This window comes from Bos javanicus, chromosome 6, assembly GCF_032452875.1.
Source record: "Bos javanicus breed banteng chromosome 6, ARS-OSU_banteng_1.0, whole genome shotgun sequence".
NCBI classification, from domain to species: Eukaryota; Metazoa; Chordata; class Mammalia; order Artiodactyla; family Bovidae; genus Bos; species Bos javanicus.
In genome coordinates, this window is record NC_083873.1 from 110,874,433 (window position 1) to 110,902,137 (window position 27,705).

Sequence of the window (27,705 nt, forward strand, 5' to 3'; positions counted from 1 at the left end):
GAATGAGCGAAAGCAACGAATGTAGAGTGTGCAGCACAGAGCTTGGTGCGTAGCCAGACCACAGTAAATAATTGCTATTCTTTCCCTTTCTTTCCCCACAACCCCCACGCTGGGACGGGGATTACTGATATGATCAGAACTGAATTATTTTGGAAAGAAAAGCTCTTCTTTGTTTCATGAAACCAAATCAGTTGACTTTAAGCTAGAAACCTAGCGTATGTGCCAAAAAAGGTCTCCGCCTGCCCTGCTAGTGCCAATGGCCAAGATTTCTCACCCCAGTTTTCTTGTCATCAGCACTGATCTAAGAAATCAGAGCTTTGAGACATTTTCATTTAGATGAATGTGAGTATTTATAATTTTCCTGGGCCTCCTCCATACCGTTTTGAAGCTTTGGCTTATTACATTTTTAAACTAATTCTTTCCCTGAGATATGTAAATAACTTTTATTAGATATTTGGAAAATAAAGAGAAGAGGGGGAAAAAACAATTCAAAATTTTACCACCTTAACACAATGGATGACAATATTTTGGTATATTTCCTGCTAGGTTGCTAATGTGTGAGTTATAATCATAAAAAGTGTTGTATCCACACCAAACAAACCTCATCTTCCGATGTTTCTTTTAACAGTGTATTCCAAATATTTTCCTTATTATAACCATACTTTCAACTAACTGCCTGGTATTCCCCGGAGTGACTATTCCATAACACATTTAACAATTCTATTGTGTTATAGTTTATTCTGATTTTTTTGTTGTTGTTTTTAATGCTGCAATGAACATCTTTCTATGTAGATATTTTTATTGAATCAAGAACTATTTCCTTAGGCTAATTTCACACAAATGGTGCCTTCTGTTTTTCAAAAATAAAACTACATTAAAGAACAGTATGAGTCTAACTGGATAAACCTAGAGAAATTACAGCCATTTCATGTGAACGTGCTGTCTCCCTGGTTTTCAGAGTGATCAGGGGAATTAATTTTTGCAGAGCAGAAACGCGGCAGCCTGTGATCTACCAGAGACAAACGGAATTGCAAACAGTTCAAAGGGCAACATTTTATTTGGTCGCTCTATCTTCAACATCAATTCTGAATTTAAGCAAGAGACAAAACAGAGTTTTGAGAAGTATCAACACCTGTTACCAGTTTGCAACCCTTTCCATACGTGAACAAAAAGGGAAAGACACCACCATTGGCCCCTGCAGAGAGAAACTCGCTAAGGAAATCAACATATGTGCACATGCTCGGTCACTGAGTTGTATCCGACTCCTTGTGACCCCATGGACTGTAGCCCGCCAGGTTCCTCTGTCCATGAAATTTTCCAGGCAAAGAATACTGGAGTAGGTTGCCATTTTTTCCTCCAGGGGATCTTCCAGACCCAGAAATTGAACTCAAATCTCCTGTGGCTCCTGCATTGACAGGTGGATTCTTTCTTAACTGCTGAGCCACCTGGGAAACCCAATGAACATATATACTAACTAAAATCATTTTTCATACCATTCAAACAGCTGGAGAATTTCAACTAGCACCTTGAAAACAATAGTTCATTCATCCTCCACTATTCCAGGGAGACAGTCATTCATTTCAGTAAGAACTCATTTATTCTAACCATTTTGTTGGTTGAGCACTCACCATGTACAAATGGGCTAATATAGTTTCTAAATGAATGCTAACTTTCATCCCATTTTATAGAAGGCACACTGAGGCTCAGAGAGACTGTCACATTCTCAAGACCACACTGTTAGTGGGTGATAGGGTTGAACTTCAAATCATACGTTCTAGCTTCAGAAACCATGTTAAGAAGCCCAGCCCCAGAGGCCCCTACTCTCGCTGTTGCCTGCGGCTCAGGCCTGGTCTGCTGGTGCCACTCATGTTCATTTTCTGTCACCGCTGTAACAAATTATCACAAACTCAGTGGCTTAATACAACCAGTTACTGAAGTCTGAAATGGGTTCATGGCCTGTGTTCCTTTCGGAGGCTCTAGAGGAGAGGCTGTCTCCTCGCCTTTTCTGTCTCCCCGAGGTCACCTCCATCTCACCTCTCCTGGTCCCCTGCTCCATCTTCAAAGCCATCGAAGCATCTTCTCCCTCCAGTTCTACTTCCCTCTGCCTCTGGCTTCTCATCGCCTTCTCTCTACATCTCTGAGCCCCCTGCCTCCTTCTTCTCAGGACCCTTGCAATGAATGACTCAGTGGCCGATGTGATCAATCGAGAATACTCTTCCCTCTCCCAAGACCCTGAACTTAATCACCTCTGCTAAGCCCCTTCTCTGTATTCACAGGTGTGGGGGGTGAGGACATGAACATCCTTGGGGGACATTATTCAGCTTACGATCAGTAATGAAAGCTAAATGACAGTTGGAAAAGTCACAAGTATACCTGCAGAGTTATTTTTCAGGAGATGACACAATAGGGGAAAGCTGTAAAATGTAGGATTCCAGTGGTCCTAACAGAGCCAACAATAGGAGATGGAGAGAGTATAAAAAGACCAGGTATCATGTGACTGTATATAAAACAGATGATCAACAAGGACCTACTGTGTGGCACAGGGGACTCGACTCTACTCTCTAATGACGTGTGTGGGAACAGAGTCTAAAAACGAGTGCTATATGTATAACTGTTTACTTTCCTGTATGGCAGACACTAACCCAACACTGTAAATCAACTACATCCAATAAAAATTAATTTCAAAAAACTTTTTAAATAAAAAAGAGCAGGTATCTCAGTTTTGAGCACCCACTATGATCCATGTACTTCATTTCCCTTAACCTATCTCATCTTCACAACAGCACTGATGGGGAGTACCCTTGTCCCCGAAATAGAAGTGAAAAAAAAAACCTGAGGCTCAGACTAGTTAAGTAACTCTCCTGAGGTCACACAGCTAGCAACGGTGTTGGGCACCAGGCCTGTGATTAGGACTCCGGTGACTCCGACCCCAAAGCCCAGGTGTTGTTCACTCTGCCCTGACAGTGGACACCAAAATTTATCAAAATGAACATCGCCAGCAACAAGGATCTAACAAGGGCAGCCCTCTGCACACCACCCCTCCATCACCCACTTCCTTATTTGTCTATGTCTTTATTATCTATCGCTCCACAAAGGTAAGGATCTTGTCTGTTTCTGATTGCTGTCCCCTCAGCTCTGTGACAGGCCAGAACAGAGCAGACACTAAAGAAATATTTCCGTGATAAATTAATAACAGTCCTTTGATGCAGAGATAACCAATGTGAGCAAACTCAACCACTTACAACATGGATGGGATGCCGAAAATTAACCCCCAAAAGAGTTCTCAGCTGCCAAAATAAACAGCTCTCAATCCAAAGCAATGCTCTGTCTCTTTGGGAAACCCCTGGAGACCTAATGCAGAGCCTGTACTCTTGTTCTGAAAGGTGATTTCTAACCAATTTCTTGAGCTCTTTATCACTCTGCTGCCGCCGCTGCTGCTAAGTCACTTCAGTCGTGTCCGACTCTGTGCGACCCCATGGACGACAGCCCACCAGGCTCCCCCGTCTCTGGGATTCTCTAGGCAAGAGTACTGGAGTGGGGTGCCATTGCCTTCTCCACTTCCTGCTTAAAAGGATACACTTCAGTTATAGTCAAAATAGTAAAGGAAGGTTATCCATCTAAAACACAGGAGCCAAAGGATCAAGGTAAATGTACTTCAGTGTTATAATATTCAAGAGACACATCATTAAACTTACAGCCTCTGTTGATGGAGACACAGATCTGAGAAACTAATTCATGACATTTTCCTCAACCTGACAAGTTGCTGAGCTTCAGCTCCAACATTTGTGTGACTCACTCAGCCCCCTACACAATGGACCATCTCAGACATGAGGTTCCATGCTCTCAAATACACGCAACCAGAAGGACCCAGACTCACAGAGATTATGTTCTCTCACACACAGAGGACTATGTCTTATGGTCAAGTCATGTGCGTTCCTTTATTTTAAAATTGTGATTCTGCACACAAGTATAATGGCCACTGCTTTCACAATTCACACTTTGACCGCAAATATGCGTCCTTCACGGCAGCCGTTCATTTCTTTTCCATTTGTCTCTTTCCCTGAGGGTGCTACATCCTTATTCATGACAGATCCATGACTTAGTTATCTTTGAATCTCTAATCTTAGTGATTGGCATTTGTCTGTTAGCTAAATGGATAAGTCTTTTATTATTAAAAAAAAAAAAATCCCTGATCATTAGGAATGCCAGAAAATAGAGAAAGGTAGAGATCAACAAACACAGTTTCAGATCATAAAAAAAAATTTCTTACATTTTTTTCTGATCTTTTTTTAAAATATAGAATGTTTTTTCTTTCTTTCTATTTTCTTCCTATAAAATCTTATGCATGCATTTCTGTGTTGGAACTTTCTTACTAAACATTACAACATAAGCATTGCCACGTGCCATCTCATACTTCTGAACCCTGATGAAGATAAAGAATTGTCTAACATGTTTCTTGGAGGCACAAAATAACTTAATGTCATTGAGCACATTATTAACTGCAATTCTGGTGCAATCCAAAGGGAATTTCACCTGCATTCCAACTATTATAAGTCAGGCTTCAGATCTTCAGCTCTCCAGAAAAGTCCCTGTGTCCCCCCTCCTCTGCCTTTCAGAATCCATGACCCAAATGAAGATGCTGTCATAATTTCTGGGTGTGGTGAGCAGGAACAGCCATTCAAATCTATCCCTAAAACCCTCTGGCAGGAGTTTTTTGGTAAAACACGGTGTTGGGCACTTCTGGTTCTAATGCTATTCTATTGAGGCTTTTCCTATTAAAATAAATGTTTTCATGAACTCACAAAATGTGTTAGTCATAACCATCACAAAGTTCCAGTTGATGATTAAAAAACAAACTAGGTTTGGGAAAAAATTCAGGATGCCTTCCATACTCCAAATTTGTTCCTAGTAAACAGAGAACAGGGGCCAATGCCTTGAAACTAAACATATTTTTATGAAACTAAACACTATAAAACATGAGTGAGCATGCACTTACATCACTCAGGCCCCTAAGATTAATAGACACGCTGAAAGCATTTGCTTCACACTTGCTCAAATAAACAAATACATCGTTTCACAAAACAAACCCAAAATCGTGGCCTTTCCCAGATGCCTAAAATTCAAGACCCTTTGCTCTCAAATTCATCAATGAAGAAGTGTAGAAGAGAATTTGGGACTTTAATCAAATGTTTAAATCTGGTATCATGAAGAGAAAAAGTTAAAATTATACATTAAGTAGCCAAAAAAAAAAAAAAGAGGAAGAAGATAAAATACACTGAGGTAAACATCTGCAAATGATCTTTTATATTATCAACTTTCTATTTCTTTGAGAAAAAGGACTTTCTTATCATCGACACAGGATACTGGCCATTGTGTGGGCCAATTGAGTTTGTTTTGTTTCTCCGTAGTGTTTATTGACTTTGTAAAAACCAAAAGGAACATGCTTATTGCCCCTCATAGAAAGCCTGAAAAACACACTAGAAATAAAAATAGAAAATACAAATCATCCATAGCCCCTCCACAAGGTACATTAGTATTTCAGAACTGAGGCATCTCATGTTTTTGATACATATATTATTTTGCAAATCAAAATGAATGTTCTAACACTAGAGAGTATTTGGTAGCCTACTCTTTTTTTCTTTTAAATAAATGAGTTCCCAATAGCTCAGCCAGTAAAGAATAGCAACCTACTCCTGTATTCTTGGCTGGAGAATCCCATGGACAGAGGATCCTGGTGGGCTACAGTCCATGCGGTCGAAAGGAGTCAGACACAACTGAGCAACTAACACTACACTATTCTTTTCTTCTCTTAAGTAATAGATTGTGAACATTTGCCTTTGTCATTAAAGGTTCTTACAGAACATAGATTTTAATGGCTGCAAAGTGGTCCTTTTTCTGATGTGCCATGGACTTAACCAATCTGTAATTGTAGAACAAGTAATTTATAATGATGAAAAAGAAAGGTTTCTTATTCTATGATCATCATCACTGCATGTATAGCTTTGCCTACAATTTTTTTAAATTAAGTCCTCAGAGTGGAAATGTTGACACAAAGGTTGTAAAATTTCACTCTTTGTGTATATTTGTCAATACAAATATGGTACCTCTAAGTGTATCACTTCATATTTGCACAAACAACCTATGAGCAGCCCTGCCTCCTGGCAGGTCTGGATTCTTTGCATCTTTACCAAGCCATTGGGCCATTAGAAAATGTATCTTGTGTTGCTGCCATTCATTTATTCATTGAACAAATGCTGACTCAGCACCTTCTACGTGCCAGGGGTTTTCGCAGGCTGGAGGCACTGCAGTAAACACAGGCTCTCTGAATCCCATCCCTGTCTTGTTCGCCTGTGACCCTGAGAATGGTTCTCATCTGAGCCTTCATCTTCTCAGCTACAGAATGCAGGCAAATGCAACCTACCCAAGAGGTGGCTCTGAAAGTTAGCCATGTTGGCACGTGTTCAGTGGTGGGGTCCAGGAGGGATCCTGGGGGCTCTCAGTAAGTATTGGTGCCTGAACCCCACTCCCCTACAAGCCTGAGCAGCACCAGCTCCTTCCATGACATTGGGTTTGGCTTCAGCTGGGGAGACTCAACCTTCCACTCACGTGCCTGAGTGCCTTGACAACTCTTTTTCCACTAGAAAGAAGAGAGACTAGTGGTGGGAAGCTGATCCCTGCCATTGGTTAGGTCTCACCTCAACCCTGCATTCATCCTGTGATAGGAACTGTGGCCACAACACACAGTGTGAAGTCCCCCCTTTTACACTGAAGTCAGAGGCTTCGACAGAAAGAGAATTGGGCTGAACTGTGGCCAACGCTGCTTCTCGCTCAGCTACTGCACTGTCTTTTAGCTCCATTTCTCTATAAAAGAATTTCCAGCAACCACTCAAGTAATGGCAGATTATTTTTTTGCTTCAGATCTTTTATAAAGAAATTTAAAGATTATAAAGAAATAAAAAAATGATAGATTTAGCTAAAATCCCATTTTTTTTAAATCCTTTTCTTACTCCTTGGTTAACTACTAACTGGAAGCTAGTACATTTCATTCCAGTGCATTTTTTATCAAGGTGAAACTTACATAACTTAAAATTAACCATCTTGATTCAGTGGCATCTACTGTGTTAACAATGTTTACAGCTGCCACTTTTATTAAGATCTAAAATATTTTCATCATCCCTAAAGAAATCTCTGAACCCATTTAGTAGTCATTCCCCATTTCTCACTCCCAACTGCAGCCCTTGGCAATTCCCAATCTGCTTTCTGTCTCTATGAGTTTATCTATTCTGGGTATTTCATACAAACGGACTCATATAATACATGGCCTTTTGTGTCTCGCTTCTTTCAATCAGAACAATGCTTTCAAGGTTCATCCATGTTGTAAGAAGTATCAGTACTCCATCCCTTTTAATGGCTGGACAATGTTCCATTGAATGTTGACACTGTCTAATTACGTTTGGTTGAGCACCATGCTTCCCCCAATGGCTCAGCTGGTAAAGAATTCATCTGCAGTGCAGCAAACACAGGAGACACAGGTTTGATCCTGAGTCAGAAAGATCCCCCGAGGAGGAAATGGCAACCCACTCCAGTATTCTTGCCTGGAAATCCAAGGACAGAGGAGCCTCGAGGGCTACAGTCCCTGGGGTCACAAGAGTCAGACATAACTGAGCAATGACACATGCATTGAGTTCCATGCATGCCTACTTGGTGCCTGCTGCCCTGGGCCAGGCTGTCTAATGTGATGGCAATCCAAGAAAGGACCCTGCCTTCCTGATGGGTACCCCTGGGGGGAGGTGCAAGCAGGAAGCATAGCTGGGTGACCCACACAGGGTCTTTGTCACCAGCACACCTGGATTCCAGCCTTGGCTCTACACCCCATAGTTACATGAGTGTGGAAAAGGCGACTGGCACTGTATGCCTTTGCTTCCTCATCTGTAAAATGGAGATGAAAGAGTAGTCACCTCATATGAGCTTGCTGAGCCTAGCACACAAGATGATGCATATAAACCTTTGCTCAGAGATAACACACAGTAAATGACCCATTCAGCACATTTTAAAAGCATTTACCACCGACCATGCTCTAGAGTAGGGGTACAGCAGCGAACAGAACAATAAACACTAGATAGTTCACAGTCCAGAGAGGAAGCAGAGGAGATAAGATGCAGATCTTCACCCTTGTGACAAGAGGCTGATTAGAGAGTGAGGTCCCGTGGGAGCAGAGAGACAGTGCTGGGGCCAGCTGGTGTTGAGGAGCGCAGAAGGGGCTTCCCCCAGGACACCCTGTCTGATCCTCCAGGACTTAAGCATGTGTTCAAAAATCTCTCCTATTCAAAAATCTCTCCTTTTCTCTATCTCCTACCACCACAGTGACCAACATAATCATCTCTTGCCCGTTTATCTGCATCAGCCTCCCAAGTGATCAGAAATCTCCCCAGCCCAGACCCCTTGGACCCGTTCCCCATACAACTAGAGCATCATTTTCAGCATGATAGAGATTATAGTTTCCCCCTGACTAATGGCTCCCATTGCTTCTATAATAAAAGTCAAGCTATTCAAGCTCTGAAATGACATCACCTTGCCTATTTCTCTGACCTTCTCTCTTGCAGGCAATCTTATCCCATAAGCTCCAACCCACTGTCCTTTTATTTCCTAGAGTTCTCAAAGCCCTCTCCTGCCACAAGACCTTTATACATGCTTGTCTCCCTTCCTGGAAGGCTATTTTCCTGTCTTTACCTAGTGAAGTCACCCCTTGGAATCCTCTTGAGTATTAGAGTTGTCTGCCTTGATCCCTCGAACTAAAGTAGTTTCCCTGTTTTTCATTTCTATCACCAGCCTCTCTTCTTTTGCTTTGTAGCTCTTTCTGTCTTCAGCATATGTAGCTACTAAAAAGGGGCAGTAAAATATAGTGGCTAAGAGTCTAAGACTGTTCAGCCTCAGATGAGAAACTCACCTCTTACAGCTTTTCCCTGTATTAGACGAAAATACTGGTAACAGTAATGACCTTCTGAGGTTGTAAGAAGAGGAAGTGACCAAGTGTTGACCAATGCCTGGGCACAGAGTTGAATATTAATGAAGATTTTTTGAATGAATGTTGGGGTGAATCAGGTAAGGAAACAGAGAGAAAGATCTCACAGGTTGAAAGAGGGAGCAATGTGCAAAGTCACAGAGCGTGAAGAGAATCAAATGTATACAAGGACTAGAGTGGGCTTGTCCACCCACCACCCTGAGCACATGGACAGTGGCTGGTCCTGGGGGTGCTGGATAGATCTCCATGGAATGAGTCAGCTGCCTGGAGTTGGCAGAGCCAGCTTCCAGCAGGATCTGGAAAAGTGACGGGTTCTAAATAGCTTGTAGGCCGAGGGAAGGCCAGGTTAAAAGGCCTGATCAGGGTGAAAGTCATGGGTAGGTCCAAGTCAGGATAGTACCTTGAGGTGAGGGCCAGGAAGGCCTGACACCTTGAGTGCAAAAGATATAGAAATGGAGTCTACCTCCCGGGTCATGTGATACCTCCCTGGTCACATGATTCCTCCCTGATCATGTGACTCTTTGAGCAAGGATCCCTAGAAAGCTTTTTAACAGTGTTCTATACTACCAAGACCCCTCAGAAGAGAAGTCTTGGGGACTGAGGGTCTCTGGTGCCCTTGAGCTCTGGCCAGACCAGGAGCAACTGTTCAGTCCCAACACAAAGCTGCCGCTAGTGTCTTGCCGGTGCTGTCTACGCAGGGGGATAATGAGAGGGCTTCAATAGCCCTTGAGCCTCATATCTGATCTACCCAGATGGATGGAGTGCCCACTGTGTGCCCATCATGGGACTCAGTTCAGTTCAGTTCAGTCGCTCAGTTGTGTTCAGCTCTTTGCGATCATGGGACTAGTTCTACAAAATTACAAAGACCAGGACCTAACCCCAGGCTGAGGTTGTGTAAAGACTCTGGGGCCACCCAACCCAGAGAGGGTACAATTACCAACAACGCTGTGAAGCAAACTTGGACTTTCTCTCCAGAAAACACACCTCTATGATCAAGTATAAGGGGAGGTCAGATTTGCAGACCTTTATCATTACTTCCAAATGAAAGATTCTTGGCTCTGCCTGCGTTCCAAGGACTATCGGTGCCTGACTGTGAAGGGGCTTACATTCCTGTGCCTTTGTTTTCATAAAGGGATGGGGCAGTATAAATTCACACAGCCTTTTGGAAGGCAGTTTATCAGCATGTACCAAGAGAGACTTAAAATATCCAAATTTTTTGACCCAGTAATTCCATTTCTGGGAATCTATCCTAAGGAAATAATCCTAAATAGAGATGAAGACTTTTGCACAAAAATTTTCAATAAAATCTCATTTATTATAGGAAAAAATGGAAACAGTTTAATTGTCTAATAAAAGGGGTCAGAGATTAAATGATGGTACAATTTATTGATGGATATTCTTTGGCTGTTAATGGTTCCAAAGAATAACAGAGGAGAAATGCTTATGATATAATATTGGGTTAAAGAAAAAACAAGTAGATGACCCAGCAATCCCACTTCTGGGTATTTATCCAAAGGAAAGGAAAACAGGATCTCAAAGAGAGATCTGCCTTCGCAAGTTCATTGCAGCATTATTCACAACAGCCAAAATATGCAAACAACCTAAATGCCCATCAAAGGTTGAATAGATAAAGAAGAGATGGTATACATAATGAAATATTATTCAGCCATTAGAAAGAAGAAAATCTTGCCATTTGAGACAACATGGATGGAACTTGAGTGCATTTTGTTGTTGTTAAGTCACTAAGTCATGTCTGACTCTTTGCAACCCCATGGACTGCAGCACACCAGGCTCCCCTGTCTTTCACCATCTCCCAGAGTTTGCTCAAACTCATGTCCACTGAGTAAGTGATGCTATCTAACCATCTCATCCTCTGCTGACGCCTTCTCATTTGCCTTCAATCTTTTCCAGCATCAGGGTCTTTTCCAATTGGTTGGCTCTTTGCATCAGGTGGCCAAAGTATTGGGGCTTCAGCTCAGTCCCCCCAGTGAATATTCAGGGTTGATTTTCTTTAGGATTGAATGGTTTGATCTCCTTGCCGTCCAAGGGACTCTCAAGAGTCGTCTCCAACACCACAGTTCAAAAGCATCCACATTTATTGAGCACTCTAATAAATAGTACCCACATTCCCTGCCAGGGCTTTATGGAAATTGAGAAATAAACAAAGCATTGTTGGCACCCACATTGTGGAAATAAATGAAGACCAACTAAGTGAGAAGAAGGACAGGCTATTTATTCAGAGCTTGCTCTAGCAAGGGAGTCAGCCACCAACACTTGAATTTTGGCAGAGATTCAAAGGCTGACAGAGAAGTGGGAAAGTTTATGGTGGGATACAGAGGGGGCTTCAGGCATGCCCCAACTGCATAGGAGAGTTGCAGGTGGGGTAATTAGAAGTGGGGCACCCTATATGACTGGCTGCAGTGTATATTTGACTTTCTCTTGCTGGACTTAAGTTGGAAGTAGAGACAATAACTAGAGAAGTTGTCAGTTGTTAATCAAGTTCTGTACATTTGAGGCTGACTGTTTGATTTCCTGGATTGTTACTGGAAATAGCAGTCTGACTTCCCACGAATCTAGCACATAACAGACTGGCTTTCTTGGCTGTCATGGTAGGTAAGAGGGTTGGTTTCCTGGGCAGGTTGCCTCAAGTTGTGGGTCAAAGTCCATTGTAAATATGGTCTGGCCATTCTCTGTGTATTCACAAAAAAATAAAAACTTGACCCGTAATGTGCAAAGAAATAAAAACTTGGCCCTTGCCTTACCCCATGTAAAAAAAATTAAAAGGGATCATAAACCTAAATGTAAAAACTAAAACTATAAAATTTCTGGGAGGGTACATTTGTGACCTTGATTTAGGCAAAGATTTCTTAAATAGGATATATAAACACTAACTATAAAAGAAAAAAGTTCATAAACTCTATTTGAAATGCTTCTCTTCAAAAGACATAGTTAATAACAGCAAATCATGGACTAGGGAAACTATTTGTAAAACACACATCTGATTTATATCTAGATATATAAAATTTTACAACCCATGATAAACAGATAACCCAAAATGAAAAAATATTTTAAATAATTCTTCAACAAGGAAGATATACAAATGGCAAATAAGTACATGAAGAGATGTTCAACATCATTAGGGAAATGCAAATTAAAACCACAGCACAATGCCATTCGGACATGCATGCTAAGCCACTTCAGTCATGTTCAACTCTTTGCGACCCTATGGACAATAGCCCTCCAGGTTCCTCTGTCCATGGGATTCTCCAGGCCCGAACACTGGAGTGGGTTCCCATGCCCTCCTCCACAGGATCTTCTCGACCCAGAAATCAAACCTGTGTCTCCTGTGACTCCTGCATTGCAGGTGGATTATTTACCATTAAGCCACCAGGCAAGCCCAGTGCAGTGCCATCACATACAAATTAGAATGGCTAAAATTTGAATGCAAAACCAGTAATACCAAGTGCTGGCAAGGATGTGGAGATAAGAACTTACATCCATTGCTGATGAAATACAAAATAGCATAAGCTCTTTGGAAAACAGTTCAGCAGTTTCCTATGAGGTTAAATATACACTTAAGGTTCAGTTCAGTTCAGTCGCTCAGTCATGTCCAACTCTTTGCAACCCCATGGACTGCAGCATGCCAGGCTTCCCTGTCCATCACCAACTCCTTGAGCTTGCTGAAACTCATGTCCATCGAGTCAGTGATACCATCCAACCATCTCAACTTCTGTTGTCCCCTTCTCCTCCTGCCTTCAATATTTCCCAGAATCAGGGTCTTTTCCAATGAGTCAGTTCTACGAATCAGGTGGCCAAAGTATTGGAGCTTCAGCTTCAGCATCAGTCCTTCCAATGTATATTCAGGACTGATTTCCTTTAGGATGGACTGGTTTGACCTCCGTGCAGTCCAAGGGACTCTCAAAGAGTCTTTTCCAGCACCACAGTTCAAGAGCATCAGTTCTTCGGCACTCAGCTTTCTTTATGGTCCAACTCTCAATACACTTAATACACTTAAGGTATTCACCAGCAATCTAGGTATTTAGTCAAGAGAAATGGAAATATGTGTCCACAAAAAGACTGGTGAAAGAGAAGTGGAAAAACCATACAAAGATCAGTGCATGAATGTTTATTACATCTTTAATTTAGAAGAGTCAAACGCTGGAGGAAAGTCTAACGTCCCTTAGCTGGTACATAGACAAACCAACCATGGTACCCCCGTAGAGCAGAGTAGTCCTCTGCAGGGAAAGATACGTAAATGACTCTCAAAGGCTTACGCTCAGTGAAAGAGAGAATACAGACTCGCCCAGTGAAAGAGAGAATACAGACTCGCCCAGTGAAAGAGAGAATATAGACTCGCCCAGTGAAAGAGAGAATACAGACTCGAGAGCCCACATGTTGTATGACTCCATTTCTATGACATCCTGGAAAAGGCAAAATTGTAGGGCCAGAAATGAGATCAGTGGCTAGAATGGGGGAGAGTTCTTACTACAGGGAGACATGAAGAAACATGTAGGAAGGGATGGAAATGCTCTGTCTTTAATCTGTGACTTACACAACTGTATACATTGGACACTACACAGAAAAGAGTGATGTATACTCTTTATAAATTATACTTTTTTAGTAATATTGCTTTGGTGTGATGGCAAAGGAGCTTCTTAATCAAGATTCCCTGAAATTGAGCAGATTTTCATCCCCACTCAACTGAGCAGAGCACAACCTAGTTTTTCCCAAATGTCCCAAATCCATCTATACCCCTTTTGTGGGGTAGAATAAATGAAGGAGTGGAGTGTTTTTGGGAAATCCCTCCTCCCAAAGACAAAAGGAGCAGGGGAAAGGCTTTTCCTCCACCATCACCCCGTCTCCTTTCTGTGTTTAATTTTGAAGCAGCACATTTTAATAGAAGTTTCCCATTCTCATTGCTGTTGAGCATGTTGAATGTCATGAAAGACAGACTCCTAATCCAAAGTTTGAGCAATCCTTGGATTTCACCCATGTGGATGAGGTGATCACTAGTGAAGGTGAGGGTTTGGAGTCCAGCTCGGCCCCACACAGCCTTGCCCACCTGACCCTAAACTCAGCCCTCCTCCCTTATCATGAGGAAATCATAGTTGCTGCTTCATGTGCTCTTGGTAAAGAATAAATAAGAAAAGCACACAAAACACTTAGGACAGTGCCTTGCCCTAATAAACTCTTGATGAATGGTGACTATATTTTATTGTCTATCACTCAAAGATACGGCATCTCAGAAACCACTTTGAGTGTTCATCAATGGATGAATGGATAAAGAAAATCTAGTGTATATAAATGCATTTATACAATGGAATATTATTTAGCCATATAAAAATGAAGGCAATCGTACCATTTGCCATAACATGAGTGAAACTCGAGAACATTTTGCTAAATTAAATAGGCAAGACAGAGAAAAACAAACACCTTATGACCTCATGTCTATGTGGAATATTAAAAAAAAATGGTGAGATCGTAGACACACAGATCAGATTGTTGGTGGCCAGAGGTGGGGCGGGAGGTAGGTGAAATGAGTGAAGACAGTCAAAAGGCACAAACTTCCAGTTATAAGATAAATAGGTCCTGGGATATAATATAGAGCATGGCAACCATGATTAAGCATACTGTATTGTATATTTGACAGTTGCTAAGAGAGTAAAAAGATTGAGGGCAGGAGGAGAAGGGGACGACAGCGGATGAGATGGTTGGATGGCATCACCGACTCAATGGACACGAGCTTGGGTAAACTCCAGGAGTTGGTGATGGACAGGGAGGCCTGGCGTGTTGCAGCCCATGGGGTCGCAAAGAGTCGGACACGACTGAACTGAATTGAACTGAGGAGAGTAAATCTTAAAAGTTCTTATCACAAGGAAAAAAAAAACAACAGTTTGTAACTACATGTGGTGTTAGATGTCAACTAGACTTGTGGTGATCATTTTGCAATATTGCATATATGAAACCATTATTCGGTACATCTGGAACTAATAAAATGTCATATGTCAGCTATATGTCAATTTAAAAAAGAACACACACACCAGAATATAAAAATTTAAAAAAAGATGCAGATTCTCTCATATGCCAAATCTTTCTCAGGGAGATGTGTGAATTGAAGTCAGTGCTACAGGAAGCACAAACGTGGTTATGCAAACACGCAGAGTTCCGGTTCCTGGGGTCTGCCTTCCAGGTCAGCGTTTCCCCGGTCTCTCTTTTCTGTCTGCACCACTGCAGGGTTGGAGGAGGCCTGTCCAGCCCTGCTGAGATCCTCCCCCAGGGCTGACAGGCTCCATTCTGTGCCTGCCAACTCTGATTAAATTCTCGAGGCAACGCACACCACTCCGTTGGCCTTTATGTCCCAAGATCCCAGGACTCCCTAGCATTTGAAAGACAGTGCTAGTTCTCTTGTGTTTCCTAAACAATCTTCGGACGGCATGACAGGTTACATTAGCAAAAGCCAAGACCCAGAGCAGCTGGCAGCAGCCTCACCTCTCCTGCACGTGCAGCAGGACCAAAGGCCAGCCCTGCACTGTGTTCTTTCCCAGAACCCACGGGCCCACAGACCGGCCTTTAAAGAGCTCAGACCTTCTTGGAATTTCTGTAACAAGTCATCAGAGAGCTCCTCCTGAACTCTGAAAACTTCTCTGAGAAAGCCTGACAGCTGCATAAAATTACATTTCGGAACTTTTAGTGCACAGTCTAACAATTTGTGTGTAAAGTGCTTTTAAGACATTTTTGAATTGCCTAAAGAATGCCTTTTTTTTTTTTTTTTTGGTTAAAAGGTCTCCAGGGCTGACGAGGCTGCATGGTGTCAATCGCTGTTATTATCCAAGATGATAAAAATTCCTAGGTTTTCCTGAAATAGTTGTGAAATAGATAATATGATATGTGGCATTTGCTTCCAAACATACCAAATGCAGGGGTGGGGGGCCAGTGAGTTAGGGGTGTTGATGAAATAATATTGCCCCTGGGAACTGTTGAGCTGGAGTAGTGGGTGCGCTGCAAGTCATTTTCCATTCGATCTCTTTCTTTTCTGTATGTTCAATATTTTCTGTAATTTTTATGAATTTTCTTCTGACTTAAAATATAAGAAGTGACGTTTGGGGCAGAAAGGTGAGAATCAAGTATTATGATCTGGGGTAATATGTCAATTCTCAGTTATCCATAATAATAGGTATTTACGTGTATGAAAAATATTACTGTGTCTTCTCCAGTCAGGAACTCAGGAACCAGGTCCTGGTGATCGGCGATGCTGTCTATGCAGAGGCGTTGTTGTTGTTCAGGTGCTAAGTCATGTCCGACTATTTGTGAGCCCATGGACTTCAGCATGCCAGGCTTCCCTGTCCTTCACTGTCTCGAAGAGTTTGCTCAAGTTCATGTTCATTGAATCGGGGTGCTATCTAACCATCTCATCCTCTGACACCCTCTTCTCCTTTTGCCTTCAATCTTTCCCAACATCAGGGTCTTTTCCAGTGAATCAGTTCTTCTCATCATGTGGCCAAAGTATTGGAGCTTCCACTTTACCATCAGTCCTTCCAATGACTATTTAGGGTTGATTTCCTTTAGGATTAACTGGTTTGATATCCTTGCAGTTCGAGGAACTCTCAAGAGTCTTCTCCAACACCACAGTTCAAAAGCATCAACTCTTCAGCACTCAACTTTCTTTATAGTCCAACTTTCACATCCATACATGACTACTGGAAAAACCATAGCTTTGACTAGATGGACGTTTGTCGGCAAAGTGATGTCTTTGCTTTTTAATATGCTGTCTAGGTTGGTCATAGCTTTCCTTCCAAGAAGCAAGCGTCTTCTAATTTCATGACTGCAGTCACCATCAGTGATTTTAGAGCCCAGTAAAATCTGCCACTGCTTCTACTTTTCCCCTTCTATTTGCCATGAAGTGATGGGACTGGATGCCATGATCTTAGATTTTTGAATGTTGAGTTTTAAGCCAGCTTGCAGGAGAGAGGATCTTGGAAAAGATATACAGGAGACCTGAGTTCTAGTCCTGGTCTTATGAATAAATGTAACCTTTGGAAGTGTCCCTTTTCACTGAAGCTTTTTTCTGTCTATAAAATGGGAAAGTCAGGCAGATGGCCTTGGAGGCACCTCTCTTTCCTGCTGCTGCTAAGTCACTTCAGTCATGGCCGACTCTGTGCAACCCCATAGACGGCAGCCCACCAGGCTCCCCTGTCCCTGGGATTCTCCAGGCAAGAACACTGGAGTGGGTTGCCATTTCCTTCTCCAATGCATGAAAGTGAAAAGTGAAAGTGAAGTCTCTCAGTCGTGTCAAACTCTTAGCGACCCCATGGACTGTAGCCCACCAGGCTCCTCCATCCATGGGATTCTCCAGGCAAGAGTACTGGAGTAGGGTGCCATTGCCTTCTCTGCCTCTCTTTCCTAATAACTTGAAATTCCCACTAGAGTGAGCTCAGCAGCATTAGAATCCTGTCTTCCTCTTTCAGCCCCTCATCTCCTGAAACAGCCCCTGGTACATTGGTGGAGGTCAACGTCATTTGTTTATTCAGTGCATACACGAATTGTCTTTTTTTTAAACATACAGACTGCTTTTCTCACAAGAATTTAAATCTTTTTAAAAGAAGGCTTTCCTGGTGGTCCAGTGGCTCAGATTCTGCACTTTCAACGCAAGAGGCCCAGGTTCCAGTCCTGATCGGGGAACTAGATCCCCCATGGCACAGCTAAGACCTGGCACAGCCAAATAAATAAAGAAATTTTTTTTAAAATGAACTTACATTTTTCAGTAATGAAAGCAGATTCAATTCAGATGCCAAATAAAGTCTCTTTAGTTTATTGACGTCACCTGGAAGAGCCAGGGAAGTGACAGTCAGCATCACCTCTAATTGCAACAACTTCATTTTGTAACAGGGGTTGACAGATAGTTGACGGCCTGCTCCATAAAATCCCATTCACAGCCCTTCAGGATAAAGATCAGAACCTTCAAAGGCCAGCAGAGCCCTGCCTGTTTCAGGCACATCCTCCCTTCGGACATATGCTCTCCTTTGCTCCTTTCAATGGCCTTCTTTCCAAACCATTCTCTTCTACACCAGGGCCTTTGCACATGGCATTCCCACATCTTAGAAGTGCTTTCCCAATGCTCCTCCTGGTTAATGACTGTTCCCTTTTCGTATTTCAGATCACACATCATTTTTTCAGATAAGCTCAAGGTCTCGTGAAGATTGCCTTGCTAAATATTCCCATAACACTCTTTAGTTTCCCTTCAGAACACTCTCCAGAGTTTCATGAATTTATCAAATGATCATCTATGTCCTAAATGAGATATAAATAAGAAATAGCTTCATTTGTCTTCTGTCACTTCTTCCAATCAAATCCTGCTGGATCTTTGCCTCTCCCCTTTCATGACAACTCAAGCAAATTCCTTAGCTTTCTAGCCACTTTCAAGGACGCGAACCCTCTTGTTAAGTCAGTTGTGACTCATTTTCCAACATTAAAAAGACAAATCAAAATCAACACCCCAAAATCATATCCAGTACAAAGCTTGTCCCTTCTAAGGCTCCAGCTGATAATCTGTTATGCTTTTCAATCTTCCCCCATCTTCTACCTCTCCTTCCACTTTGGGCATTCCTAGAGTCAGAGCAGAGAGAAAAGGGAATTAGAAAAATGTGACCAAATGATTTTTCCTTAATGGATGCTACTTGTATGCTTTTATCCTGGCTGCCAATATCTGGTCAGGGCCCCAGGTATTCAAATGCTCTCTTTCTCTGGTTGAACATTTCTCAGGGCCATCAGAGGTTTTCTAAGGTAGCTTCATGGCACACAGGTTTCTTTTTATTTTTTAATTAATTTTCTTGTCATATAACTGCTTTACAATGTGTTAGCTTCTGCTGTATAAGAAAATGACTCAGCCATACAGATACATATACACCCACCCCCTCTTTTTTGGATTTCCTTCCACTTAGGTCACCACAGAGCTTGAGTAGAGATCCTTGTGCTACACAGTAGGTTCCCATTAGTTATCTTTATTTTACACGTAGTATCAGTGGTATATAGGTTTCTGATATGGGTGATAGCATCGCGGACTCAGTGCACATGAATTTGAGCAAACTCCAGGAGATAGTTAAGGATAGAGGAGCCTGGCACGCTGCAGTCCAGACCGTTTGCTGGAGTCGCAAAGAGACAGACAGGACTTAGGGACTGAATAACAACAGCAACAGTGGGTGATAAACTTCCAGAAGGGTGCCCTGAGCTGTCCCCACACCGGCCTCAGCTTCTGCACTTGGTGATACACTACATGGCTTCTTCTTGGCCTCCTCATCCCAGGAGGACACCTTCCTGTCTCAAGAGGTCCCACTGAAGTGGTCCAGTTCCAGCTGCCATTCCTTACTACCTTGTATCTCTAGGGAAATGCATACATCCTTGCCTCTTCAATAGCTGCTTCTACGCTGCTCTCTCTTGTCCAAATAGCCTTCTGCCTTCAGAATTCCCTAGTTTCTGTGTTCACATAAGATATCAAATGTTGAGGGTGGGTCAAGCTCCCTCACATTTCTCTGATCCCAGAAGAGCTGAACGGCTTTCAGGTTCACAGCTCAGTACACATCCACCTGGAGAACAAGACAGCTTCTTTCTTGCAGTCACCTCTAACATGCTCAGTGATTTCCTGAGGACCATGCCACTAGGTTAGGAGCTGGACAGAATTATTCCTCTATCCCCTCCCACATACAAAGGGAAGGGAGAGGGCATTCCCTTATCAACTAATAGCTCTCTACCTTGATGACTTGCTTCAACTATTCATTAGGTTTGAATTTCTAGTTTTCTCTTTTAAAAAGTGGTAAAAGTGGAAGATGGCTAGTATCAGATCCAGCTGGGTTTTGGCAAGTCTTAAATGAATGTGTGGGCATAGATTGCCCATTATTCTCTGCCTTGAGTCCTCAACTGAGACTCCAGGAGGATGGAAAGTCCCAGTTAACATCTGTTCAACACAGTCTTGTGATTATTCGATGAATGTCTGTCTTCCACCCTAGACTTTTTCTCTCCAAGGACTCCATGTTTGCTCACCATTGAATATCAAGATCAAACACTCAGTATCTGGCATATGATAGGAGCTCAATAAATATGTGATAAGGTGATGAATTAAAAAAAAAAAAAAACAGGATGAAAGAGTGAGAAGACCAGATCAGATTTACATCACTAACACTCCCTGGCTTGGAAAGACTAACAGAGGAGGCATCAGTTGAGCAGAAGTAGATAAGGGAAAGATTCTCGATGCCAGGCCACTGAGCCTTTCAGAATTGCCCGTACAGTCTTTGAAAAAAGTTAAGTACCTCCACCCAATCCACTGGTGTGCAGATGCAATAGATCTAGTTAAGAACCCATGAGTTAAGAAGCATAAGAGAAATCTAAATAATATGTTAAGAGGGCTCAAGGGAAGGAAAGGCTGCACCTGCTGAGAGCATCAGGGAGACTTTCTGCAGAACATGATGTGTATGAAGGACAAAAGTGAGGAGATGAAGAAAAGGACATTGGACAGACATGGCTAGCAGGGACTTGCAAGCCAGAGAAGGTGACATAAGCAAGGCACTGAGGCTAAAAACACAAGATTCCCACCAGAACCTAGAGCTGTGGGGAGGAGAAGAGGGGTCAGAAGCGCCACGTGTGTGAGACAGCGACTGCCAGCAGAGCATGTGGATGCAGGAGCCTGGTCTTGTAAAGTCAGCGAGCCCTTAGGGCACATGGCAGAAGGGCTACGTGGGCCCATGGTGGGTCAGCCTGCCTACATTCCTCATCTTCAAAAGAAGGATGATAAAATTATTCACCTTAAGAGGTTATGGTGAACTTCCCCAGCGGTCCAGTGGTTAAGAATCTGCCTGCCAATGCAGGGGACACTAGTTCGATCTCTGGTCCCGGAAGATCAGACATGCCGCAGGGTAACTAAACCCCTGCATCACAATTACAGAAGCAACAAGAGAAGCCACTACGATGAGACACCCATGCACCGCAGCCAGAGAAAAGCCCATACACAGCCCCAAAGATCCAGTACAGACAAAAATAAATGAATAAATACTTTTTTAAAAGGAGGTTAGGGTGAGGATTAAAGGAGAAAATGATGTAACGTCTTCGCACATAAGCTGAGAAAGTGAAAGTCATTCTGCCATGTCCAACTCTTTGCAACCCCGTGGACTATACAGTCCATGGAATTCTCCAGGCCAGAATACTGGAGTGGGTAGCCTTTCCCTTCTGCAGAGGACCTGCAGGGAATCTTCCCTACCCAGAGATCAAACCCAGGTCTCCCACATTGCAGGCAGATTCTTTACCTTCTGAGCCACAAGGGAAGCCCTAGCACATAAGCTAGGATCTTCTTTTTAAAATAATTCTAGTACCTGGAATTGACATATATATATGTATGCATGTATGTATTCTCAGTGTTGTGCTGAATTAGCTGAGACCAGCAAGTAATGGGCAATTCTTCACAGCTTTGCTTTCAGTAAATCAGGTTGGTAGCTTGAAACTGGCTCTGACGGGAGTATTTACACCAAGGAAATTGACAAAACTACCCATCTAAGCCATTTTCTTGAGAGCTGTTTCACCAGCACACTGAAATGCTGCATGAACATTGATTGGACTGGTCTAGATTGAACTGAGTTCAGTTGAAAAGTGAGTTAAGCCTACAGAAAAAAAAAAAAATCACAAGCTGAAAGGAAAAAAAATAATCTGCCTTAGAAAAGACAGAATAAGACCTCGGCCTGAGCATAAGTGGCAGGTAAAAACAGAACCCACTTCTTACCTTCAGTCACTCTCTCCTCTGTGGCTCATCAGTAAAGAATCCACCTGTCAATGCAGGAGACTTGCAGGAAGCCTGAGTTCAATCCCTGGATCGAGAAGATCCCCTGGAGAAGGGACTGGCAACTCACTCCAGTATTCTTGCCAGGAAAATCCCATGGACAGAGGAGCCTGGCAGGCTATTGTCCATGGGGGTCGCAAACAGTCGAACACAACACAGCAACTAAACAACAATGACCATACTCTCTTCAGCGTATTTTTCTACCCGTCATTTTGTTGCCACTGTCTCTAAAATTAGTATGAAAATAGCTGAATGAAATAGGCAATAACAAGCTTTAATTCAGTCAAGGTCTGAACACTAGGAGATTATTTCAAAGAAGTGTTCTATCTGTGAAGAAGCATAAGTCCAGGAAAACATAGATTATAAAACGTTATCTGAGATGAAAAATAATGAAGAAAAAATCAAATATTGCAGAATGAAAAAATTACTGTGATTTTAATAAGAAACCTTGCCATCAAACACTATAGGGAATTTAAGTAAATTATGAATGATACAGAAAAGCAAATATGAACACCCATCAGTTCAGTTCAGTTGCTCAGTCGTGTTCAACTCTTTGGGACCCCATGAGTCGCAGCATGCCAGGCCTCCCTGTCCATCACCAACTCCTGGAGTTCACTCAAACTCATGTCCATCAAGTTGGTGATGCCATCCATAAATTGTACCAAAACGTGGCCAAGTTAAAACAGAAAAATAAGAACACATCTATCTCTCTGGTAGTCAACAAATTCATCCATTTCTAAGCTCTTTGGCAGAGGCGGTGTCAACACAAAGAGAAGTGAATGAGAAAAGCCCTTTAAGAAATCATCACTTACACGCACCCCAATGTTCATAGCAATGCTGTTTATAATAACCAAAACGTGGAAGCAGCTCAAGTGCCCATCAACTGATGGATAAAGAAGATGTGGTGCATATATACAATGGACTATTACTCAGCCATTAAAAATGAAGGAAATAATGCCATTTGTAGCAACATGGATGGACCTAGAAATTATCATATTAAGTAAATCAGAGAAAGACAAATATCATAGGATAGCACTTATTTAAAAAAATTTTTTTAATTAAAAAAAAAGATACAAATGAACTTATTTACAAAACAGAAAAAGGCAAAAAATAGAAACAAACTCACAGATATAGAAAATAAACTTACGGTTTTCAAAGGGGAAAGGGAGGGGAGGGAATAATTAGGAGTTTGGGATTAGCAGATACATACTCTGTTATATGAGGTTTTCCAGGTGGTGCGAATGGTAAAGAATCCAATTGCCGTTGCAGGAGACATGAGAGACATGTACTCATTTCTATGCAGAGTACATGGTGTGAAATGCCTTGCTGGATGAATCACAAGCTGGAATCAAGATTGCCGGGAGAAATAGCAACAATCTCAGATATGCAGATGATACCACTCTAATGGCAGAAAGTGAAGAAGAACTAAACAGCCTCTTGATGAGGGTGAAAGAGCAGAGTGAAAGCTGGCTTAAACTCAATACACATAAAAGATCATGGTATCCAGTCCCATCACTTCATGGCAAATAGAAGGGGAGAAAGTAGAAGCAGTGACAGATTTTCTTTTCTTGGGCTCCAAAATCACTGTGGATGGTGACTGCAGCCATGAAATTAAAAGATGCTTTCTCCTTGGCAGGAAGGCTGTGAAAACCTAGACAGCATATTAAAAAGAAGAAACATCACTTTGCCAACAAATGTCCTTATAGTCAAAGCTATGGTTTTTCCAGTGTTCATGTACAGATATGAGAGTTGGACCATAAAGAAGGCTGAGTGCCAAAGAATTGATTCTTTCAAATTGTAGCACTGGAAAAGACTCTTGAGAGTTCCTTGGACTGCAAGGAGATCAAACCAGTCAATCCTAAAGGAAACCAACTCTGAATATTCATTGGAAATACTGATACTAAAACTGAAACTCCAATACTTTGGCCACCTGATGTGAAGAACTGACTCCTTGGAAGAGTTTGAAAAAAACTCACGGAAAAGTTAAAAAAAAAAAAAAAAAGGAGGAGGAGGCGGCAGAGGATGAGATGGTTGGATAACATCACCAACTCAATGGATATGAATTTGAGGAAACTCCAGGAGACAAGGGAGGACAAAGGAGCCTGGTGTGCTGTAGTACATGGGGTCACAAAGAGTCAGATATGCTTAGCAACTGAAAAACAACAACTACTTCATATAAAATGTCTTAATAGATGGACAACAAGATCCTACTGTATAGCACAGGGAACTATATTCAGTATCTTGTAAGAAGCTATGAAGGAAAATATATGTATAACTGAGTCAATTTGCTGTATACCAGAAGCCAACACAACATTGTAAATCAACTATAGTTCAATAGGAATAAAGTCATCACTTGTATACAAATGTATATATACATATCCACAGGCTGGCATTATGGTAATTAAGATTATAAGGACTGCAATTCTAGTCCAGGCTTTTAGAAGGCCTCAGAGTGGGGTGTGGGGAGATTCCTTTAAGTTCAGATACTCAGGATTTTCTTACATATGACAGTGAGTTGTTTTGTGGTGCGACCCTAGGAGTGAACCAATAAAAACATTCAGCCTCTATCATCCATGTGCCAATTCAAGTTCAAATATAGTAATGCCATTTTTTTCTTCCAATTGCTTTTCAAGTTTCCATTTGCTTTTATTAGTAGGTACACTAGTCAAAGGACTTCCCAGGTAGCTCAGCTGATACAGAATCTGCCTACAATGCATTTAGTCCCCAGTTCGATCCTTGGGTCAGGACAATCCCCTGGAGGAGGGCATGGCAACCCACTCCAGTATTCTTGCCTGGAGAATCCCCATGGACAGAGGAACCTGGCGGGCTACAGGGGACTACAGTCCATGGGGTCGCAAAGAGTGGGACACGACTAAGTGACTAAGATCACACATACACTAGTCAAGATCTAAATGCTCTCCCTCCATGAACAATTTAAGAATTCTAGGGGCTTTCTTGGTTTGAATGGGGTCATTTCTACTTCTAACTCAGGCAGAAAGTGAAAAACAAATCCCTGATGGTCCGCTTGCCTTATTGTTTTAGCTTCTACCAAGCGGCCTTACTCTGTGCAGAGTCCGGTAGTGCTTGTCCATTTGCAGGAGATGTTCTAGCTGACCTCATTATTACCCACTCACCAGGCTTCAGTATAATGACCCTCTTAACCCACCATGGTGTGTTCAACCACTGTTTCCTAAAGAAGAGCCGCCATGACAGAATGACTGAAGACAGATGAACAGTCAGCCTCATCCACGTATTCTTCCAAAACCAGCCAACTACAAATCCTTTAGGCTTTTTGGCCCAGATTCCCGCATACCCCCAGCTCAGTTGCATCCTCTGGTCCACAGTGTCCTTTCTTCACAGCAGACTTTGGATCAGGCCAATCCTGTCATCCATGACTACTCTTTAAATTTGCGTCATGGAGAGAAGGAACTGGGCCCTTGATTCCTTCCTTTCCTGAACACCTTGGCGGCTTTAAGTAAACAATCTCAACCCCTCTCCTTCCAAGGGTCCCTGAGAGGCAAGTCTTCCTCAAGCCACTATCAAGTCATCCCTTTATGCACTTACAGGGTGACCTGAGGGACTTCTCTCAATAACAAGCATCTGCTTCCAAGCAACCTCGCTTCTGATGTATGCAGAAGCTGACATTAGTTTTTAAGTTCCACTTCATTAAGCATGAGATGAAACAATTTTAAGAACTATGAGAAAACTTAGGAATAATCAAACACAACCATCTTGTTTTGAGGATGAGAAAAATAAACCCAGAGATTCTCTCTGATTAACAAAAACTCTGCCTCATGTCTGTGCTCAAGGCATCGATTTTGTGACCCTATGTTAGCACTCAGATTTTGCACAGCCAACAAATTCAAAAGACTATTTTTTTCAGATTGGGGGGTGATGATGGACGTGCATGTTTGCTTAGTCACTCAGTCATGTCCGACTCTTAGCGACCTCAAAGACCTTAGCCTGTCAGGCTCCTCTGTCCATGGGATTCTCCAGGCAAGAATACTGGAGCAGATTGCCATTTCCTTCTCTGGGGTATCTTTCCAACCTGGGGATTGAACCCATATCTCCTGTGTCTCCTGCATTGCAGGCAGATTCTTTACCCACTGAGCAATTAACCCAAATATGGGAGGACAGACAGCCAAGGCGAAGTAAACCTTTTCAGAGTAAGGAGTCCACCAGTCTTCTTGGTAAAAATTTGTGACTTGTGCCCACTTTCCCAACCAGAAGTACTTCTTTCAATTTGCATTCTAAGTAGCTTGAAAAGTATGGTGGGGAAAGCAAGATAAAAAACAAAATTTTTCGGTGACTTATTTTCCGTAAATGCCATCATAAATTACATACTACTTTTGCTGAGAAGATACGTGAAGTTCGTACCAAAAGGACAGAAGGAAACTAATTGCACTGACGATGAATCGTCAAAGGGTTTGGAGAACCATCTGCCTTTTGAGTTGTTGTAATCAGTTCTCTACAGGAACAAAGACCTATTAGCTTTCTAAAAATATCCAATCATTTATCCATTCAGCAGAGAACAAAGAAAACAGCAATACAGGATTCGTCCCCCTCTTTCACTTTGCAGCTTGTAGAATGATGGACCATTTTCCTGCCGTATTTATCCAGAATAGGGACCACTCCCCTTGCTATCCCAGGAGACACAAGCCCAAGTCCAGAATCTGAAGATTCTACACTGAAAATGCTCAAATAGGACATAACTGTTCTAAGTTAACAACTAATTTCCAGTCAGTGAGTAATTTTTTTCCTGAAACAGTCACTCAGTGGAAAACAAATGAAGAGGGGAAAAAATTAAGTAAACAAATCTGAAAACGAGGCCACGACACACAAGAGATGGAGGCGCCTGTACACTTAACGGGCGAGAGAAGACGGCGCTCCCCAGTTTATGTTAAACAAAACATAACTGGCCCTGACTGAGCCTCACCCGGTGAATGACTTCCAGTGCCTCTGTCTCTCTGGGACCAAAGGAGAGAATTATTTTTAGCACAACTATTTGAAAATCTCTGAGAACTTGGATCTGTTTTTCTGTCTGGTACCAAAGCAAGATTTTCTCTGAGCTCTCATGAAAGATCCTCAGTCTATTGTGGATTTAGAATTCTGGAGCAACCCCCATCCCAGAGCAAGGTATGGTGTTTACTCTTTTTTTTAGAATCTTGGCAGATGGCAGCTGCAACATCCTGTTTCATTATGGTAGCTTTTAAGTTTATGAATCAAATAGCTCTGGAAGAAGAATCCATGAAATTGAAGACCTGGGTTCAAATTCCTGGTGTAGCACTAGCTTTGTGACTGCAGACAAGTCACCTGACTTCTCTGCACATGGATTCCCTATCTGACCTACCAGGAGAGGGTCTTTGGGAAGACAGGGCTTCACGTGTCAAATAGACAACAAACTGTTTGACAAATGTCAGCACTGATTATTGCTGTACCATCATTGCCTTTTATATAAAGCAGCCAGAGCTTTATAAATCAGGAGCTGTTGATAAGAATAAATATCGATTAACTCTTTTCCTTCACTCAACCCTTGTTGAGCCTCTGCTGTAGATTAGTCTCTGCCCTGAGTGTCAGTGATGGAGTTTACATTCTGGTGGAGAAAAGGCAATAGTCAGCCATCACACCATGTGGCTGCGCAATCATGGAGCCTGGAGTAGAGACAGGAGAGGGAGGGGCTTCATGGTCAACAGAAGAAGGCAGTCTGAGAAGGAAAACCCAAGCCCCCAAGGCAGAGCTGAGGACGCACAGACAGAAGGCACTGGGATGTGAGCACCTCAGTTCCCGTCCTGTCCTGCTCACATCCCAGAGGAGGACACAGCCCACTGTTGTGAAATCCCGTCCCCTATAAGCCAAGGATGTGTCT

General features: G+C 42.3%; 1 protein-coding gene across 3 annotated transcripts in view; it reads left to right on the forward strand.

Annotated features, from left to right (window-relative positions):
• Positions 1 to 27,705, forward strand: part of C1QTNF7 (C1q and TNF related 7) — a 127,875-nt gene that overhangs the window by 83,968 nt on the left and 16,202 nt on the right. The window contains exon 1 of one of the 3 annotated variants that reach the window (XM_061420869.1): positions 26,683 to 26,975. The exons of the other annotated variants lie outside the window; for them this stretch is intronic. The gene's annotated coding sequence lies outside the window, so the exon portion shown is untranslated. Of the gene's footprint in view, positions 1 to 26,682; positions 26,976 to 27,705 lie in introns of those variants that run through there. 3 annotated transcript variants of the gene reach the window in all.